This window comes from Lonchura striata, chromosome 37, assembly GCF_046129695.1.
Source record: "Lonchura striata isolate bLonStr1 chromosome 37, bLonStr1.mat, whole genome shotgun sequence".
NCBI classification, from domain to species: domain Eukaryota; kingdom Metazoa; phylum Chordata; class Aves; order Passeriformes; family Estrildidae; genus Lonchura; species Lonchura striata.
The window spans coordinates 3,402,588-3,412,587 of record NC_134639.1 but is presented as its reverse complement, the minus strand read 5'-3'; positions in this window follow the sequence as shown (position 1 = coordinate 3,412,587).

Here is a 10,000-nt window from a genome sequence, read left to right as displayed (position 1 = left end):
AAGCCCCAGCAGCCGCGGAACCGCCCGGCCGAAAGCGTGCAACGCACACCACGGCCCCACGGCAGCCCACCAAGGCGCACGCCCCACCGGCCGGCGCCGCCACGGGTGCGGCTGGGCCGAGAGCGGACGGGCTTGGGGGCTCCGCACGCGTGCGAGCGGGGACACGCGTCCCCGGACCGATCCGCTCGCGGATCGGTCCCGGCACAGGGTAGACCGGGGGGGTGCCGCCACCCGCCCGCGGACAACGGCTCTCCTGGCCGGACGACGGAAGGACGGGACCGCCGGGCCGGGGTGGGGATGGCCTTCACCCTTTTCCGCCCAGGGAACCCGTCCGAGCGTTCGAGAAAGGTGCCACCGGCTTTCGCCCGCCCCGCGGCTGGCGCGCTCTCTCTCTCTCTCTCTCTCGGCCTCTCTTTCTCTCCCCTTCGGAAAAGCCGGGGTACGGCACCGATCAACGGAAAAAAAAAAAAAAAAAAAAAAGGCACATGGCGTGCGCGGCCCACAAGGACCCGTGCTAACCACGGGCGCCGGGGGCCCGGGGGGGGGCGAGGCGCGCGCCGCCTTCTCACTGCCCCCCCCTTCGAAACCCACCGGCATCGCTCGGCTCGGGGCTCGCTCGGGCCCCCGGCTCCACACAACCTCGGCTTTCGTGGGCCCGCACGCTTCTCGGTGCCGCGGCTTAGGGCCGCGAGAGGAAAAGGCCATCGGAGGCCGGGCGGGCGGGGGCCCCCCACAGCACCCGCACACGCCCTTGAAAAAATAGCAACGGACCGCCCGGGGCAGAAGCGGGCTCGGTCGCCACGACCGAGGAAGGGCGAGGCGCCGCCGCCTCGCCCGCGACCTTCCGGGGGTTGCTCTCTGCCGGGGGCTTCGGTCCGTGCTAGGGCGGGCCGGCCACCGCGGCCGGCCCCTCTCTGCCCGCGAAAAAAACAGCCCGCCCGCAAGGCGGGTCCCCGGCTTAAGGCCGAGGAAGGGGGTGACTTCAACAGCACGCGCCGGTGGGACGGGGTGCCGCCACCCCGGCTCCACGGCTCATCGGGCGACCGCCGTCACCGAGCCCCTCCGGCCACGCGGCGAATGCCGAGGCCAGGCCGCGCGCCCCACCGCTGCCCTTCCGACACGGACACGCTGGCAAACAGGTCGGGAGCGGGGGAACCGGGCGCCGCCACCGCGGCGGGCTGGCCGGGCCTTGCTCGGGGAGGAGGCTCTCGGGCGAGGGCCGGGGAAAAAAAAAGCCCGGCCGCGTCGACCCCCGGCTGCCGGCCACTGCCACCGGACCGGCTGCCGGAAAAATGCCTGCCGGAGCGGGCCCCGGCTTAAGGCCAGGCGGAAAAGGGACGAGGCGCCGCCGCCTCACCTGCCACCGATCGTCCCAGGGGGGCCGCCCCCCCTTCAACCGGGCCGGCACGGCAGCCGACCGGAGCGGAGCAACACACACGCGGGGCTTCTCACCGCCTCGCTGCGGCCAGCGAGCGGCTTCTCGACACGGTCTTTCGGGCCGTCTCTCTCGGCTCTCGGCTCTCTCTCTGGTGGCCCTTCACACTGCCCATTCTCTTCTCTCTGGCTTCTCGGGCAGCTCTCCCCGAAAGAGCGCCCTGGGCAGGACGGGAACCGGGACCAAGCCACGCGGCTCACCCGGCCTAGGCGGCACTCGCTCTGCCCCGACGACCGCGCGGCGCGGCCGCCCTATCCTCCGCCTTGCGACGCAGGCACCCTGGAAACCTGCGGGGACGCGGCCCGTCACCTCGCTCCCAATATACGGAAAGATAAGTCCAAGGCCGCCGACGCCTCCAAGGAGACGAGTGGAAGTCGACCGGGAGGGTGCGCCAGCGCAGGCCGACCGCTACGTCGACATAGCCGGAGGCAGCCTGGAACAGCGACCCCTTGGTGAACTTCCGCAGGCGGCCGCGACACCAGGTCTACCCGGGCGGACGGAGACCAGGTCTACCCCGGCTCCGGGATACCAGGTCTACCCCGGCCGCCGGGTACAAGGTCTACCCCGTCTCCGGGATACCAGGTCTACCCCGGCCTCCGGGTACAAGGTCTACCCCGGCTCCTGGATACCAGGTCTACCCCGGCCGCCGGGTACAAGGTCTACCCCGTCTCCTGGATACCAGGTCTACCCCGGCCGCCGGGTACAAGGTCTACCCCGTCTCCTGGATACCAGGTCTACCCCGGCCGCCGGGTACAAGGTCTACCCCGTCTCCTGGATACCAGGTCTACCCCGGCCGCCGGGTACAAGGTCTACCCCGGCTCCGGGATACCAGGTCTACCCCGGCCGCCGGGTACAAGGTCTACCCCGTCTCCTGGATACCAGGTCTACCCCGGCCGCCGGGTACAAGGTCTACCCCGTCTCCTGGATACCAGGTCTACCCCGGCCGCCGGGTACAAGGTCTACCCCGGCTCCTGGATACCAGGTCTACCCGGGCCGCCGGGTACAAGGTCTACCCCGGCTCCTGGATACCAGGTCTACCCCGGCCGCCGGGTACAAGGTCTACCCCGTCTCCTGGATACCAGGTCTACCCCGGCCGCCGGGTACAAGGTCCACCCCGTCTCCTGGATACCAGGTCTACCCCGGCCGCCGGGTACAAGGTCTACCCCGTCTCCTGGATACCAGGTCTACCCCGGCCGCCGGGTACAAGGTCTACCCCGGCTCCTGGATACCAGGTCTACCCCGGCCGCCGGGTACAAGGTCTACCCCGGCTCCGGGATACCAGGTCTACCCCGGCCGCCGGGTACAAGGTCTACCCCGGCTCCTGGATACCAGGTCTACCCCGGCCGCCGGGTACAAGGTCTACCCCGGCTCCTGGATACCAGGTCTACCCCGGCCGCCGGGTACAAGGTCTACCCCGTCTCCTGGATACCAGGTCTACCCCGGCCGCCGGGTACAAGGTCTACCCCGTCTCCTGGATACCAGGTCTACCCCGGCCGCCGGGTACAAGGTCTACCCCGGCTCCGGGATACCAGGTCTACCCCGGCCGCCGGGTACAAGGTCTACCCCGGCTCCTGGATACCAGGTCTACCCCGGCCGCCGGGTACAAGGTATACCCCGGCTCCTGGATACCAGGTCTACCCCGGCCGCCGGGTACAAGGTCTACCCCGGCTCCTGGATACCAGGTCTACCCCGGCCGCCGGGTACAAGGTCTACCCCGGCTCCGGGATACCAGGTCTACCCCGGCCGCCGGGTACAAGGTCTACCCCGGCTCCTGGATACCAGGTCTACCCCGGCCGCCGGGTACAAGGTCTACCCCGGCTCCGGGATACCAGGTCTACCCCGGCCGCCGGGTACAAGGTCTACCCCGGCTCCGGGATACCAGGTCTACCCCGGCCGCCGGGTACAAGGTCTACCCCGGCTCCTGGATACCAGGTCTACCCCGGCCGCCGGGTACAAGGTCTACCCCGGCTCCTGGATACCAGGTCTACCCCGGCCGCCGGGTACAAGGTCTACCCCGTCTCCTGGATACCAGGTCTACCCCGGCCGCCGGGTACAAGGTCTACCCCGTCTCCTGGATACCAGGTCTACCCCGGCCGCCGGGTACAAGGTCTACCCCGGCTCCTGGATACCAGGTCTACCCCGGCCGCCGGGTACAAGGTCTACCCCGTCTCCTGGATACCAGGTCTACCCCGGCCGCCGGGTACAAGGTCTACCCCGGCTCCGGGATACCAGGTCTACCCCGGCCGCCGGGTACAAGGTCTACCCCGGCTCCTGGATACCAGGTCTACCCCGGCCGCCGGGTACAAGGTCTACCCCGGCTCCGGGATACCAGGTCTACCCCGGCCGCCGGGTACAAGGTCTACCCCGGCTCCGGGATACCAGGTCTACCCCGGCCGCCGGGTACAAGGTCTACCCCGGCTCCTGGATACCAGGTCTACCCCGGCCGCCGGGTACAAGGTCTACCCCGGCTCCTGGATACCAGGTCTACCCCGGCCGCCGGGTACAAGGTCTACCCCGGCTCCTGGATACCAGGTCTACCCCGGCCGCCGGGTACAAGGTCTACCCCGTCTCCTGGATACCAGGTCTACCCCGGCCGCCGGGTACAAGGTCTACCCCGTCTCCGGGATACCAGGTCTACCCCGGCCGCCGGGTACAAGGTCTACCCCGGCTCCTGGATACCAGGTCTACCCCGGCCGCCGGGTACAAGGTCTACCCCGTCTCCTGGATACCAGGTCTACCCCGGCCGCCTGGTACAAGGTCTACCCCGGCCGCCGGGATACCAGGTCTACCCCGGCCGCCGGGTACAAGGTCTACCCCGTCTCCGGGATACCAGGTCTACCCCGGCCGCCGGGTACAAGGTCTACCCCGTCTCCTGGATACCAGGTCTACCCCGGCCGCCGGGTACAAGGTCTACCCCGTCTCCTGGATACCAGGTCTACCCCGGCCGCCGGGTACAAGGTCTACCCCGGCTCCGGGATACCAGGTCTACCCCGGCCGCCGGGTACAAGGTCTACCCCGGCTCCGGGATACCAGGTCTACCCCGGCCGCCGGGTACAAGGTCTACCCCGGCTCCGGGATACCAGGTCTACCCCGGCCGCCGGGTACAAGGTCTACCCCGTCTCCGGGATACCAGGTCTACCCCGGCCGCCGGGTACAAGGTCTACCCCGGCTCCTGGATACCAGGTCTACCCCGGCCGCCGGGTACAAGGTCTACCCCGGCCCCGGGATACCAGGTCTACCCCGGCCGCCGGGTACAAGGTCTACCCCGTCTCCTGGATACCAGGTCTACCCCGGCCGCCGGGTACAAGGTCTACCCCGTCTCCTGGATACCAGGTCTACCCCGGCCGCCGGGTACAAGGTCTACCCCGTCTCCTGGATACCAGGTCTACCCCGGCCGCCGGGTACAAGGTCTACCCCGTCTCCTGGATACCAGGTCTACCCCGGCCGCCGGGTACAAGGTCTACCCCGGCTCCGGGATACCAGGTCTACCCCGGCCGCCGGGTACAAGGTCTACCCCGGCTCCTGGATACCAGGTCTACCCCGGCCGCCGGGTACAAGGTCTACCCCGGCTCCTGGATACCAGGTCTACCCCGGCCGCCGGGTACAAGGTCTACCCCGGCTCCGGGATACCAGGTCTACCCCGGCCGCCGGGTACAAGGTCTACCCAGGCTCCTGGATACCAGGTCTACCCCGGCCGCCGGGTACAAGGTCTACCCCGTCTCCTGGATACCAGGTCTACCCCGGCCGCCGGGTACAAGGTCTACCCCGGCTCCGGGATACCAGGTCTACCCCGGCCGCCGGGTACAAGGTCTACCCCGGCTCCGGGATACCAGGTGTAGCCCGGGGGGCCGGACAACGGGTCTACCCCGGCGCCCGGAGGAAAAGTCTACTCCGGGGCCATGGCAAGAGGTATTTCCCCATACCCGGGTAGTAGAGCGTTTCTCAATGGCCGGCTTTACCTTTTTTTGCCTGGTGGGGGTGGGGGGGGCGGGCGCGAGGGGGGGGGCTCGGTGTGGGTTTTTTTGGGGGGTGGGGGAATGTGCGTTGCGGGACTTTTGGTTCGAGTTTTCTGGGTTTGTTTTAGGAGTTACGGGGTTATCCCTTTGTTTTTTGTGGCTTGGTTCCCCTTGGTCTGGTTTGGGGTTCGGGTTTCATTTCCCGCGCTTCCCCTTTCCTCCCTTCTCGAAGAGAACGACTCTTCTGTTCCCTCGGCGCAAGAAACTGATCCGGAAAAGGAATTTTCTTGACGAACTTTATTTCTTTCCCTCTGGTACCCAGAGCGATCCCAGACCAAGCTGACAGGCAGCCTGCGTCAGCCTGCCGTCGAAGCAGCGTCAGCAGCCCCCTCCGCCCGGGGTGCCGCGCAGCCCTACCCGGCCGAACGGAATTTCAGTGGGGCCAGCGCGCAAGGGAAGCGAGGGAGGGAGGGAGGGACGGGGGGGCGGGGGGGGGAAGGGAGGGAGAGAGAGACAGAGAGAGAGGGGCACGGTGACACACACGCCGGCTCCACACACTCGCAATCCGACGCCGCCCCCTCAGAGCCCGCCCATCGACGGTTGGGGGCGCCCCGCCTGAAGACTTTCCCTGCCTCCGCCCATCGACGGTTGGGGGCGCCCCGCCCTGCCCCATCAGACTCCCCGGCGCCGCTCGCAGACTACTTTCCCCACCCCCGTCGCCGTCCCCCGCCCGCTCTCTCCTCGGCCGGTTCGCACACCCGCAGCGGCGGGAGGGCCAGGAGCGGGCCGACACCGAGGAAGGCGGGTCCTTCGGCCAGCAGGGCCGGGGCCCACGGCAGAGGCGGCCCCTTTGCCGAGAAGCCTTCTCTTCGGCTCTCGCCCAGCCTTCTGCTTTGACGGCCTTCTTTCCTTGACGCTCCAGCCCGGCCTGGCCCCGTCCGAGCCCGGGGCAGGACGGCAGCGGGGTGGGGGGGAGGGGGGTCGAGCGGCTGAAGGCAGTGAGGGATCCGGAGACGGAGGCAGGAGCCGGGCCGCTGTCGCTTTGGGCACGGAGGAGGCGGGAGCGCTGCCGGCTCCCAACGGCCGGCTCCTTCCCTCTCTAGACTGGCGCCGGGCGGCCGCAGGGTGGGTCGTGCGCGGGACAGCAGGTCCGCCCGGGACACCAGGGCGACAGTTCTGCCGCAGCAGCCGGGCGGCCGGAGGCCGGGCCCGGAGTAGGACGACAGGTCTACCCCGGCGCCCGGAACACCAGGTCTACCCCGGCTCCAGGGCAACAGGCCTACCCCGGCGCCCGGAATTCCAGGTCTACCCCGGTGCCCGGAACACCAGGTCTACCCCGGCTCCAGGAGAACAGGCCTACCCCGGCGCCCGGAATTCCAGGTCTACCCCGGCTCCAGGGGAACAGGCCTACCCCGGCGCCCGGAATTCCAGGTCTACCCCGGCTCCCGGAAGACCAGGTCTACCCCGGCGCCCGGAAGACCAGGTCTACCCCGAGGCTTCCGTGCACCAGGTCTACCCCGGCGCCCGGAAGACCAGGTCTACCCCGAGGCTTCCGTGCACCAGGTCTACCCCGGCGCCCGGAAGACCAGGTCTACCCCGAGGCTTCCGTGCACCAAGTCTACCCCGGCGCTCGGAACACCAGGTCTACCCCGGCTCCCGGAACACCAGGTCTACCCCGGCTCCAGGGGAACAGGCCTACCCCGGCGCCCGGAATTCCAGGTCTACCCCGGCGCCCGGAAGACCAGGTCTACCCCGAGGCTTCCGTGCACCAGGTCTACCCCGGCTCCCGGAACACCAGGTCTACCCCGGCTCCAGGGGAACAGGTCTACCCCGGCGCCCGGAATTCCAGGTCTACCCCGGCTCCCGGAAGACCAGGTCTACCCCGGCTCCAGGAGAACAGGCCTACCCCGGCGCCCGGAATTCCAGGTCTACCCCGGCTCCCGGAAGACCAGGTCTACCCCGGCGCCCGGAAGACCAGGTCTACCCCGAGGCTTCCGTGCACCAGGTCTACCCCGGCGCCCGGAACACCAGGTCTACCCCGAGGCTTCCGTGCACCAGGTCTACCCCGGCGCCCGGAACACCAGGTCTACCCCGGCTCCAGGGGAACAGGCCTACCCCGGCGCCCGGAATTCCAGGTCTACCCCGGCGCCCGGAAGACCAGGTCTACCCCGAGGCTTCCGTGCACCAAGTCTACCCCGGCGCTCGGAACACCAGGTCTACCCCGGCTCCCGGAACACCAGGTCTACCCCGGCTCCAGGGGAACAGGCCTACCCCGGCGCCCGGAATTCCAGGTCTACCCCGGCTCCCGGAAGACCAGGTCTACCCCGGCTCCAGGAGAACAGGCCTACCCCGGCGCCCGGAATTCCAGGTCTACCCCGGCTCCCGGAAGACCAGGTCTACCCCGGCGCCCGGAAGACCAGGTCTACCCCGAGGCTTCCGTGCACCAGGTCTACCCCGGCGCCCGGAACACCAGGTCTACCCCGAGGCTTCCGTGCACCAGGTCTACCCCGGCGCCCGGAACACCAGGTCTACCCCGGCTCCAGGGGAACAGGCCTACCCCGGCGCCCGGAATTCCAGGTCTACCCCGGCGCCCGGAAGACCAGGTCTACCCCGAGGCTTCCGTGCACCAAGTCTACCCCGGCGCTCGGAACACCAGGTCTACCCCGGCTCCCGGAACACCAGGTCTACCCCGGCTCCAGGGGAACAGGCCTACCCCGGCGCCCGGAATTCCAGGTCTACCCCGGCGCCCGGAAGACCAGGTCTACCCCGAGGCTTCCGTGCACCAGGTCTACCCCGGCTCCCGGAACACCAGGTCTACCCCGGCTCCAGGGGAACAGGTCTACCCCGGCGCCCGGAATTCCAGGTCTACCCCGGCTCCCGGAAGACCAGGTCTACCCCGGCTCCAGGAGAACAGGCCTACCCCGGCGCCCGGAATTCCAGGTCTACCCCGGCTCCCGGAAGACCAGGTCTACCCCGGCGCCCGGAAGACCAGGTCTACCCCGAGGCTTCCGTGCACCAGGTCTACCCCGGCGCCCGGAACACCAGGTCTACCCCGAGGCTTCCGTGCACCAGGTCTACCCCGGCGCCCGGAACACCAGGTCTACCCCGGCTCCAGGGGAACAGGCCTACCCCGGCGCCCGGAATTCCAGGTCTACCCCGGCGCCCGGAAGACCAGGTCTACCCCGAGGCTTCCGTGCACCAAGTCTACCCCGGCGCTCGGAACACCAGGTCTACCCCGGCTCCCGGAACACCAGGTCTACCCCGGCTCCAGGGGAACAGGCCTACCCCGGCGCCCGGAATTCCAGGTCTACCCCGGCGCCCGGAAGACCAGGTCTACCCCGAGGCTTCCGTGCACCAAGTCTACCCCGGCGCTCGGAACACCAGGTCTACCCCGGCTCCCGGAAGACCAGGTCTACCCCGAGGCTTCCGTGCACCAGGTCTACCCCGGCTCCCGGAAGACCAGGTCTACCCCGGCGCCGGGCGGCCGGAGGCCTAAGTCCGCCTCCAGGACACCAGGTCTACCTAGCCCGGCGCCTGGCCTCGCGAGGACCACGTCCGGTGCCGGGACAGCAGGCCTGCCGCCCGGCCGAGCGGCCGAGCGGCCGGAGGACAAGTCCGGCCCGGGTGCGCAGCTCTGTGCGAGGGCTGGGTGGCGCTAGGCTGAGGCCAGCCTTAGACGATATCAGGTCTACCCCGGCGCCCGGAATTCCAGGTCTACCCCGGCTCCAGGGGAACAGGCCTACCCCGGCGCCCGGAATTCCAGGTCTACCCCGGCTCCCGGAAGACCAGGTCTACCCCGGCGCCCGGAAGACCAGGTCTACCCCGAGGCTTCCGTGCACCAGGTCTACCCCGGCGCCCGGAAGACCAGGTCTACCCCGAGGCTTCCGTGCACCAGGTCTACCCCGGCGCCCGGAAGACCAGGTCTACCCCGAGGCTTCCGTGCACCAAGTCTACCCCGGCGCTCGGAACACCAGGTCTACCCCGGCTCCCGGAACACCAGGTCTACCCCGGCTCCAGGGGAACAGGCCTACCCCGGCGCCCGGAATTCCAGGTCTACCCCGGCGCCCGGAAGACCAGGTCTACCCCGAGGCTTCCGTGCACCAGGTCTACCCCGGCTCCCGGAACACCAGGTCTACCCCGGCTCCAGGGGAACAGGTCTACCCCGGCGCCCGGAATTCCAGGTCTACCCCGGCTCCCGGAAGACCAGGTCTACCCCGGCTCCAGGAGAACAGGCCTACCCCGGCGCCCGGAATTCCAGGTCTACCCCGGCTCCCGGAAGACCAGGTCTACCCCGGCGCCCGGAAGACCAGGTCTACCCCGAGGCTTCCGTGCACCAGGTCTACCCCGGCGCCCGGAACACCAGGTCTACCCCGAGGCTTCCGTGCACCAGGTCTACCCCGGCGCCCGGAACACCAGGTCTACCCCGGCTCCAGGGGAACAGGCCTACCCCGGCGCCCGGAATTCCAGGTCTACCCCGGCGCCCGGAAGACCAGGTCTACCCCGAGGCTTCCGTGCACCAAGTCTACCCCGGCGCTCGGAACACCAGGTCTACCCCGGCTCCCGGAACACCAGGTCTACCCCGGCTCCAGGGGAACAGGCCTACCCCGGC